The sequence below is a fragment of the Puma concolor genome, chromosome A2 (genome assembly GCF_028749965.1).
Source record: "Puma concolor isolate L17-30 chromosome A2, mPumCon1.1.hap2, whole genome shotgun sequence".
NCBI classification, from domain to species: Eukaryota; Metazoa; Chordata; class Mammalia; order Carnivora; family Felidae; genus Puma; species Puma concolor.
Genome location: NC_141668.1, coordinates 75,357,674 through 75,367,785, shown reverse-complemented (window position 1 = coordinate 75,367,785; position 10,112 = coordinate 75,357,674).

Below are 10,112 nucleotides of genomic sequence, written 5' to 3'. Positions count from 1 at the left end.
GAGTTACTCTTCAGAGTTCTTGAAATTAGTGGGTGAAGGTGTATTTTAGAAATGAACTAAAAGAGATAACCATAGTGAGGTCTAGGGTGAAGGTTATGAATAGGGTGACATACGGTTCGTCATCCAAACAGGAATGACTTTGAGAATGAAGGGTGTGCTACTAATAATAAGATAACAGATGTAAAACAAGACTGTCCTGGACAAATTAGAAAGTATATTGGGGTGCCTGGGTGGCTCAGTCGGTTGAGCTTCAGACTTCGGCTCAGGTCATGATCTCATGGTCTGTGAGTTCGAGCCCCGTGTCGGGCTCTTTGCTGACTGCTCAGAGCCTGGAGCCTGTTTCAGATTCTGTGTCTCCCTCTCTCTCTGCCCCTCCCCCACTCATGCTCTGTCTCTCTGTGTCTCAAAAATTAATAAACATTAAAAAAAATTAAAAAAAAAAGAAAGTATAGTCACACAGGAAGAACTGTCATTTCCAACTCTGTTAGTTTTGTAATGTTTGCAGTTTTATCCTAAGCATATATTTTTTAAATCAAAAAAATATATAAAATCATGTAACTTACATATCTAAATGAAAAAAGGAGAGTAATGTCTCAGGTGAGTGACAAGCAAAGACGGAAGCATAATATTTCCATTGTTATGGTGACCTTAGTACCTCCCCCAGTCCTATGTTATAGCCTAGGAAGTTGTCTGCAAATTGTTCATCAGTCATCTGCTACCCCAAAGTGCCCTACCTTGCTCCGCATTGTCACACTGTCCCAGCAGTTATGGTATGCCCCACGTTAGTTATTTAGTTTTACTCTCTTTGGTGCCTTCTCACTGAGATAGTTGGCTTTCAAGGTCCAAAGGGACATTTTTATGTTAAAAGCCTGGGAGTCAAGTTTAGAAACACAATGCTTTTCATCATGACTGGCCACCTAAGTCCTATCAGGACGCTAATGGTAGAAAATTTCTTTATAGAGTACCCTCAAGATCAAGATCCCAGTTTACTTTGTTCTCTATTCACAAAGAGAAGTTGCTTCTGTTTTTAAACCAAGTTGAGGTTTTGTCTTTAGTGAATTCTAACATGTAGCTAGGAGTTTCCAGTGCAAAGCATGCTTTTGTTTTGTTTTGTTTTCGTTCTTTTGAAGTGACTTTATAACTTCTAAAAAGTTTCTTTGTTGGAAATCAACCTCTCTTCTGTCCATATGACTCGTTCAGATAAAACTACACAGTCTTCTGCCATTGTCCAAGCCCACTTCCTTGAACGGATTCCTTTGTGAGAGAGAAGAGATTCAGCAGTTTGGTTCCTCAGAGCCCACAGAGTGCAAATAAAGCTGGAGGTGATGCTGCATATGAGAGGAAGCAGGGCTCCAGTCCACTGGAAGTCTGATTACTCTACAAAAGTTGATAAGCAGCTATCAACTGCAAAGTCAAGGCCTGGCAGCAGAGGTAGCTGTCTTGTCTGATTTAAGATCTCTGCCAAAAGTCTTCCTAAAAATTATCTTTATTAACCTTCCTAATAATTGAAGATCTCTGAGGGTTGTTTTTTTGTATTGTGTTCACAGGAGTATACATAGGGCCTGTAATAGCACCTGGCATATAGTAGAAGCTGTATGCTGTATAAAAGTAGTTGTTTTATAAAATGATATTTCTTCATTTTTAAAATGGAAATGTTTTAATGCTTATTTATTTACTTCTGAAAGAGAGAGCATGTGTGTGTACATGCACACTCAAGCAAGTGGGGGAGGGGCAGAGAGAGGGAAAGAGAGAATCCTAAAAAGGCTCTGAGCTGTCAGTGCAGACTGGGCCCAGGTTCAAGCTCACTAATGGTGAGATCATGACCTGAACAGAAATCAACTGAGCCACCCTCGTGCCCCTAAAATGGGGATATTAATAGTACCTGTGCCCAGGATTGATATTCAGCTGGATATTCCATTCTGATATATAATTTCAGTGTCACAGGGTCGTGAGGATTGCATGAGTTCGAACATGTATAGTATTTACAATAGAACCTGGCACATAGCAAGTGGTCAATAAATCTTAGCTGCCATCAGTTGGAAGGCAGGGAGGTTGACATCCAGGGAGATTAAGGAACAATGAAGGAGCCCAGTAGTGGGCTCCCCTGAATTGGAGAAAATGTAACAGCAGTTTATTCTGAGTCCCACCACCTGATTGTAGGGAAAAACAGTTGCCAAACGTGCTGTAGTCCTTGTCTCCTGGGCCCAGGCTTGATCTTGACTTCCAGGATTAGGGATTATGGGAGTCAGGGTGAGTTCTAAGGGAGCTGGAGATTAATAGAGGCAATGGCGATGAGTTGGGAGCTGAAGTCAAATGCTTCCCCCACCACCACTTGCCAGGCTCTTGTTTACAATCCAACCATCAGTTCATTATTTTTTGACTTCATACATGATATGTTCAGCTCTCTATTCTCTGCTTAAATGCAAGTGTCCTTGGGGCAGGACGTCATACCTACCAACAGTAAATGGCATTTATATCATGTTCCCAAGGATACTGTTCTTCCAGGGAGGAGATGGCAGAATTCAGACAGAATGGGCCACAGGGCAGATATGTGTGATAACAGGGCACAGAGATCATCTGATCATGGGACAGTGCCCTGGAAGTGGTAGACCCATCCTGCCAGGGAGAAGTGGATAGCTGCTGGATGGTAAGGTTGAGGGGTGGAGGGAGCATGATGTGAACAGAACATGTAGGAGGTCCCTGTTACCAAAATAGCTATTTTTGCCCTGGCAATAAATCTTGTTACAAAGATGAGAAAATCAGCATTATTTTCAGAAGGTTTGCAACTCTAATGCTCTGGGTTTTTTTCCTAATAGAAGATTTATCAATTTAGGATACAGTACATGGTACTCTTTGGTGAGGTTACATGTGTGTAAGAATGAAGACAGTTGTATAAGGTGAAGGTGGATTGGAATTTATGCTATTTGTGTATTTGGTAATAATAATTCTTACACTTTACATTTGTATGATATATATATATATGTGTATATATATATATATATATATATTCTAGTTTCAATAATATATAAATATATCTAGTCACTATATATATGTTGCTATGAGCTATGTAGGGCATATAATAATAACTCTATTCAATACATGAAGAAACCAAGGCACAAAGAATTAATATGCAAGAATAGTGGTGGAAGCCCCTGGAGATGGGGATTCAACCCATGGTTTTCTGACTTCAGATTCAGGAATTTTTTTAAATCATCATTCGGCTGCCTCTCAACCACAAATTAGTTGGTGGCATCTGTCAAGCTGCAAAACAAACTTATTTTCAGTATTTTGTCTTTTTGCCACTAGATAGAAAAACCTCCGGGTCCTACAAGTTAGCTCTCCATTAAATATACTAAATGAAAAATAAACCAGTTCTGTTCTCTAAAGTAGCAGTTCCAGAGGATATACATGATCCACTGGGGTATGGAAAAAAATGTTAGGATTTTTAGTTTCATATTTTTGGATGTGTTTAAGTGAACATGTCACTACAATATACCTTAATACATATACACATAAACATACACACACATCTATAGCAATAAATGTGTATAATTTACAAGTAACTGCATTTATAAATATTGAGATGCATGCTCTTTTTTTTCTTGTTCTTTTTTTTTAAACATTGAATTGCAGTCTCAAAAACACTTGGAAATCATGGTTCTTAAGTGGTAACCACTTTCTGTAAAATGTCCGCACTGTTTTTTACTAAGCATATTTCTTTTGTTTCACCTTATGCTTAGTGCAACAGAGGATGGTAGCTGGCTGCTGTAGCCAGAATAACAGAAGCTTTGAGTAAGAAGGGCCTAGAGGGATCAATTCGCCTAACCCCTGCATTTGACAGAGGAAGAAACTGAGGCTTACAGGGGTTAAGGGATTTGCCCAAGCTGACAAGTTAAGGTTGAGCCCAACAATATGGGACACGGATGGAAAATCCAGTTAATGCTTAGCTAGCCATGGTAATGTGTCATGGGGCTGGCTTGCAGAAATTAAATCCGTTAATAATCCCCAAACCTTATTTTAGCCAGAAGTTTTAAATGCCTCACCTGTCAAACCTTTTGCTAAAGATGATAATGTAATGGCTTTGTTTCTTTGGGTGCCCAAGAATGTCTGCATTAAGCAAAATGTCACGCGTATGCTGCTCACCAGGTATCTGGTTACATACAAATACAAATGGTGGTTTAATTATATACAATAATTGGTTAAAAACCCTTGTATTGACACAAATACACTCATCGTAAAGAACAGAATCAAATTATAATGTTCCCCAATAAGTAAGCAATTACTCACTCAAAATCCACTGAATTTTGAAATACTATAAGGCTGCTTCTGAAGGGGCCACCATCTCATTGGAATTTAACACCAGAATAATGCTTGACTGTTATCGTAGGCTAAATTCCAGTGTATATTCAGTTCTACTCCAAACTTACAATTTTCTCCCATTGATCTGACCATATATTTAATTACCAGTGCATAAGGGTTTTATTTATTGAAATATTATGGCAGCATAAGGTTAGTCTCCATTACTTTTGATTTTATAAAAATCTCCAGGCCGTTATTGAATGACTTCCCCCCTCTTGTGAACTTTAAAATAATTTCGCCCCTTGGAAAAGAAAAACAAAACACCCCGAAATTACCATCACCACTCTGCTAGTATCTTTACTCAGAAGCTTATGAATTTACAGTTTGGTTTAAGAAGAACTGACTTCCTTATCTTGTTGAATCATTTTTTCACCGAATAGGCTATTTAATTTTTTTTTTTTCAGTTAGGATATTTCTCTTTAGTTTTTTAATCATTTTATGTCCCTTTAGCAAATGACATTTTTTTCATTGTGTTGTATTTTCTGTGTATCATATGTAATCATTGTGAACATTTTTTTACAAATTTTGTAATCTGTCATTTTACTGAATATTCTAATTACTTATAGTAGTTTTTTAGTTGATTCTCTTGATGTTTTCCATATAGATATCCATCTCTTATGTGAATTATGAGTATTTTACCTCTTCTTTTCCAATTTTTATTCATTTTGTTCTCTTATGTAACTGTGTCAACTACTTCTGGAGCAATTATGTAACTATGCTTCAATTATTGATCATTAAGAAGTTTTTCCCATTACAATAATGCTGCAGTGAACATTTGCACAGAATTTGAGTAGTCGGCTCATTTCCTTAGGATAGATTCCCACAATTGTAATTTGTTGGTCAAAAGGTATAATAATTTTAAAGACTTTTAATACATTTTGTTATATTTCCTTCCTAAATGCCTGTATCAGTGGTTATACTCACCTTCCCCCACTGTCCACAATCTTGAGTCTCCTGGCATGAATGCCTGCTTCCCACACCTTCCTTTGTGTGCCTTCCCTTTGCTGACTACTCAGAGGCTACCTGGGAATTCCAAGTCAAGCCTCCCCCAACCAAATGAGAATCAAACACAAGAACATAAAAGTTGCTGCAACTTGACTAACCCAATAATCAATGTGGAGATGACATTTCAATTATTTGCTTATTGTACCTGCAAATCATCCTAGACTCCCCTTTTCCCTCATTCCTCACATTCTGAATACAGTAGATTCTGCCACCTTAACTTCTCTCCTATCCATTCTATATTCTCCATTCACACTGTTAATGGACTAGTTCAGTAGCTCATCCTCTCCCATGGGGATCGCTATAATCCCATCTAACTGAGCTGACCGCTCCTGCAGAATCCTTGTTCCACCTCTACTCAAAAGCCTTCAGTGGCAGGAAACTCCTGAGGATGGTCACCATCTACCCCTTCAGTTTCTCCTTTTAACATCTCTCTTATATACTACCTTCGAACCATACCAGAGTATTTGCAGTTTCCTGACAACTTACAATTCCGAGCCTCTGTTTGCATGTGCCATTCCAACTGTAGGAATGTTGTCCATAGCACCTCACTCCCCCAACCTCATTCACCCAGAAAAATCCTTTTCATCCTTTAAGATCCAACTCAAAGGGCTTCTATCTGGTGAGACATTTCCCATTCCATTCTTCAACCCCGCCCCCACCCTAGAACTATTATAGGAAGGGTATTCCATTGATAGACTATGGCAATATTTCTTGAGGTTACTGTTGTGCCCAGTTACCAGGGTTCTTATAGAAGTGAAACAAAGGTTGATAAAAATTGGTAGAGACTGGCTTCCCCCTCCCCCCTTTTTGGTGAATTGTATTTGTTTAATGTGACTTCAGGTTTATTCAACACAAATCTATTATTTCCACCAGCAGTGTAAACACAAGAATCAACACTGCAAAAGTGGCCTCCATGTGATTCACAGGAAGGATGCATATAAGGTAAGAGTCACTCTGTGCCTCCCAGCTTCCTTGTGCCTCGGGCACTTGCCTTGCAGACTGTTAATGATCACCTTAGGCCCTGAAGCAATGATGAGACCCCCCAGTGATTTGCAACTTCAGACAAAGCTTTTAGTTTCCCCCCTTTTTTTTTTTTTTTGGTAGGGGACAGATCCAGAAATCCTGTGAGCTAGTTTGATAGAAAGTTAAAATCTTAGAGCCGGAAGTGAGGTGTAGGGGGTTAGCATGTCATTCAATTCAATTCAATTCTTCGCTTCTAGAAAGACAAGAGGAACAAACCAGTACCTTCTGTTTCTAAAGGTCTGTGGGAATGAAAAATCCTTTGTTCATCCAAGCCAGCACTTGGCAGCCCTCATCAGCAAGGAATTTCTGGATCTCACTTCCAATCCTGCCTGCCCCCCACCCCCATCTCCTTAGCTATCTCCTCAAACTCTATTTCCCTCCTCTAGGGTGACTCATTTAATATCTCTGGTTCACTGGGACAGCTAGGGAGCAAGCGTCTTCCCTGAACAGCACGAGTTATATGCTTCTAACTTATACCAGGAGAGCCTCCCTCTGATTATTCGTGTTCTGCCAAAGTGGGCGGGGGGGGGGGGGGCAATTGGGGATCAGGAGAGCCTCCCAGATAAGCAGCACACAGCACCCACAATTCAACAAGGAAACAGAAGAGGTGTTCCCAACACACACCTGGGGGATAAATTTTGCTTTACAGTACAGCTGCCCTTCTGCAAACTCTTCTAAAGCAGACCAATTTATTCCAAATTCCACCGTAAGTGTCTGTTAATGTATAGTGAGATGTTCAAAGCAAGTTAACTATCTACAAGTTATGAGGGGGGCTCTTTTTTGTGGATTCATTGAGAAACACAGACGAAACTGCTAACATATGTTTCTGTTGCTAGGCCTTAGTCTTATCACAGTTTGAAATGGTGGAAAATCAATTACGTGCTTTGAATTACTCCCTTCCTTGGCACAAAAGCATTTCTCCATTCTTTCGGGATAGTGAACACCTTGCAACATCCACCACTAAAAGCCTGTTAGGATTCTCTGCTAAATTAATGTAGTACAAATAAACCAAACAGAAGGCCAGTAGAATACTAAACATCCCCCTCTCTCTTCTGTTGTGGCTTCCTTGCAGCGTTGGGACCTTTCTGCCTTGCTGATGCAACATCTGGACAGCATTCAGGGTTGTTTCTCAAGGACACAAGCGTGCACCTCCGGTGAATTTCAACTTTCAACATCTCTCTGGCTCTAATCTATATTTAATGTTTCATGACTGGTAGTCAAAGAAGCTTCAGCTAAATATCAGGTTGGAATGAAAATGATCCTTGGGAGAACATTTGCTTCCAGTGTGTGCCAGCAAAGTGTCTGTGACAGAGGCTTTCCCTGGAGATTTGTTGCCCATTCTCTTGCAGTAATAATAATTACGCCTTATGATTGCTGTGCCCACATAATCAAAGATCGCTTCATCAAATGTGATCCCGAGGGGAAGCTTCCTCTGCTCCTAACTGGATGTCAGTCACAGAGAGCAGCACCCCTAGGGATCCCCAATCTTTCTTTTACCCTTTTCAGTACTGTGTTGTTAGCATTGTGTTTCTTCATATTCTTCTCAATGCAAATGATGTGTAAATCATGCCCTCCAGAAGGCACATGTGGTGAGGGGGAGAGGATGGGGAGGGGGGTGGGGCTGGTGTATTCTTCTCCCCCGGCTCCCCTCCCCAACCTACCACAGGGATTTCTCGCATGGAACATAATTACATCTGTGCCATATGGGCTCATTTATATTCTATTACAGGTTAAGCTAATACGACTCAGAAATATGCTAAAAATACCTCAAAGTATTCTAGAGCTGTCAAAACACTTGTCATTTATTGCTCACCCGTTTGATTGCTAGTGTTTTTGTTTTTGTTGGGAGATTCAGAGAGCTAAGAGAGCATGCTGGCATTCTGGTGTCCGGTCTATAAATATAGTTTAATTTCCTGTATTATTGCAATCTTTGGGCTTGCAAAGAAAATATCTTTCTTTATAAACCTGGAATGGCCGCAAGACATGGGCACTGAAGCCCCTATACTTGTAGATTTTAATTTCCCAAGAGGTAGAAAATACAGATTTCAGATGTGTGGTTTTGTCAGCTTTAGAATATTTCTTGTCTTTGTTTGATATAATTATTCATTGTGATAGAGAAACACCTGCAGCAGGCTGACATACCAGAGAAACGTGCTACTTGAGCTATAAGAGTTGGTTTGGATGTCAGGCAAATCTTGTTGAGATTTTACATGTGGCATGATAATGAGAAGTACAATCTGTAATGAGTAATGAGTTCAATAATGATTTACAGGGGCACGTTGGGTTGTTTGTATGCAATGGTTAAAGTCCATCAGCCCGTTAATTTCTACCATCAGCTTGGAAAGTTGGTAGGTCATGTTTGTGTAGACTCTTAACCTAATGGTTTGATTATGTAATTAATGTTTTCCATTATTGCTATCTTAACGTATTAGCGGAATTTTTAAAAATGAGTCTTGGGAACAGAAGGGCAAGCACAACTACTGTACTCTCCTATGCTTGACAAGTAACATTTCCAAGGGGGATATGGTGTTAACCACAGTATCAGCCATAAATTAAGTATGCAGACCATTTAACTGAAAACTGAACTCCCACAAAAGCATACTTTTCTAATTTGCTAATAACTGTTCTATACTATCTGGTTGAAGGAGTAGTTAAGACTTCCTGGTTCCAATCTCAACTCTGCTACTTACTAGCTTGTTATCTTGGCAAATTCCATAATTTTTCCATTTCCCTTGTCTATAAAATGAGCATAGGAATAGTAGCTTCCCCATGGGATTGTTGGAAATATTAAATGAGACAATATATGTAAATACTAAGGCACAGTGTCTGGCACATAATAATCACTTAGTAAATATTTGTTATTATTATTGTAGATTTTTACTTCTAATATAAACAGCTTCTTCATAATTATATGGCTCTTTTAGTTAAAAAATTAGGTTTTTGCCAAAATCATGTTAGTTGCACAAACTTCCATTTATCTTAGATCATACAAGCCAAAGGTTCTTGGCATTTTTGGATTTTACAACCAAGTTCTTACTCCACTTAGAATCAGTAGAAATATTATGAATGGGCATGGGAAGAAATAGAAAAATTCAATGTTAATACATCAGAGACAAGATTTTTTTACTTAACATATAATTTAAAAATATTTGTACATTTAGGATTGCTCAGAATACAAAGTGTCTGAACTCATGCAATTGAAATGTTACATTTAAATAAATAATAAAGAACTGCAGTTTATAAAGGGCAAATGGTTGAGCCAGTAACTATAACTAAGTTTTTAGTTTTTGCTTCTTTCAATTCTTAATGTAGAGCCACTTGAAGACTTTGCAAAGGACTGTGTGTGTGTGTGTGTGTGTGTGTGTGTGTGTGTAAGGGGAGAATGTATATTGTAGATACTTGCACAGAAGAGAATTTTGGGGTTTCATTTAAGTGTTCCTATTCAGCCTCATGACCTTGGGTAAGTCACGTGCATTCCTACTCTGTGAGATTGGGCTCTACATTCTCAGATCTTCCTTCCTTTAAAACTATTTATGCTACCAGAAAAGTGTAATGAAAAAAAAGTGGAATTAATATGAGAAGGGCTGTAAGTTGCCTAGACACTTGAAACTTGGATTTTTGAATGGAAGGTCTAATATAAATGATATAAAAATAGGGGTTTTCACTTTCACTTGCCTTGGTTTTTAGTTAGGGATAGAGGAAATGGCAAAATGAGATGTGGGCAG